We start from the raw sequence: 1,265 nt of genomic DNA, 5'->3' as shown, positions 1-1,265 counted from the left end.
AGCTAATATCAACCAATCGTAGATGTGGTTGAGTCGTGAAAGTGTGGGGTGAGAGAAAACCTCAGAAACTTCCTATGATGAGGAAGGATGGAGATATGTGCATCTTTTAGATCGATCGTGACACACCAGTCCTCGGACTTGGTCTTGAGACACAACCTGTTTGAGTGCGAGCGTGCTGAACTTCAGTCCCATTACTGAGCTGTTCAAAAAACGCAGATTTAAAAAAAGACGCAACCCTTCATCGTTCCTCGGAACGGTGAAGTACCGGCTGTAGGACCCAGACTCTGCTACACGAGGAGGGACCACCTCAATGGCTTCCATCCTCAGAGAGTGTCTACTTCCATGAACTCCAGAACTGTACCAAACGGGTCTCCGCACCAAGAAGTACAGTTTCCTCATAGAGGGAGCTCTGGATGGAGGATGGTCTCAACAACCTCGGTTGAGAGACCGGAAACTATGAGTTGTGCCTCCTCAGAGGCCACCCCCACAGCTTCCACAGCTCCGGGTGGGGGCGCGCCCTCCGCCTGTGAGAGGAGATCTCTATTGACAGGAATCTCCCATGGAGCGCCGTCGAGGAGAGAAATCAGGCCCGAGAACCATACTTGGCCCGGCCCGAATGGGGATAACTAACAACAGACGGCCCCCATCCCGGCGCACGCTAGCTCGGTGCCCTGAAGTGGCGGACCGGCAGGGGACGGCCGTACTAGCTGCTCTAGAGACCTGCGCGGAGGTCGCGAGCCTCTTAGTACCGCTATGTTTCCGGGCAGTAACTGAGAGAAGCACTCGCCGGAGACCGCTGCGCCCTGGAACACCGGCAGGGTTGGCAGACCGATCTTCCGAGGGCACTGAGGAGAGACGGGCACCATGTAATGCGGTGTACACCGCTCTTCCCCAGAGGGAGCTGGCCCTCAAAAAGTCCTAGGCCTTAGGCGTCAGGACGTTTATGACGAAGACTATCCAGCGAGAATGACGGTCCGCAGAACCACCTTCCGCTAGAAGCCTTTGGCCTGGGAGCGCCAGTCTGACTCTAGACTCTGCGGAGTACGAGAAGTGAGGCCCCGCAGAATGAGGGACTGGAACATGCTAGTTTGGGACTGCTCCCGCCCAGCAGCCCCTGCTGACCGCCTCAACCTCCTCAGAGGAAGAGAGGTAAATGCATGCTCTCACTCGAGAAATTTTTATCCCAAGAGCCCCTGTATATCTAACTTCTCATAGTCACATAAATACTTCATTTTATTCCTCAGAATTAAATGCAGTCAAACAAC

The sequence above is a fragment of the Sinocyclocheilus rhinocerous genome, unplaced genomic scaffold (assembly GCF_001515625.1).
Source record: "Sinocyclocheilus rhinocerous isolate Xijiao unplaced genomic scaffold, SAMN03320098_v1.1 scaffold960, whole genome shotgun sequence".
NCBI classification, from domain to species: Eukaryota; Metazoa; Chordata; class Actinopteri; order Cypriniformes; family Cyprinidae; genus Sinocyclocheilus; species Sinocyclocheilus rhinocerous.
This window is presented reverse-complemented; position numbering follows the sequence as displayed.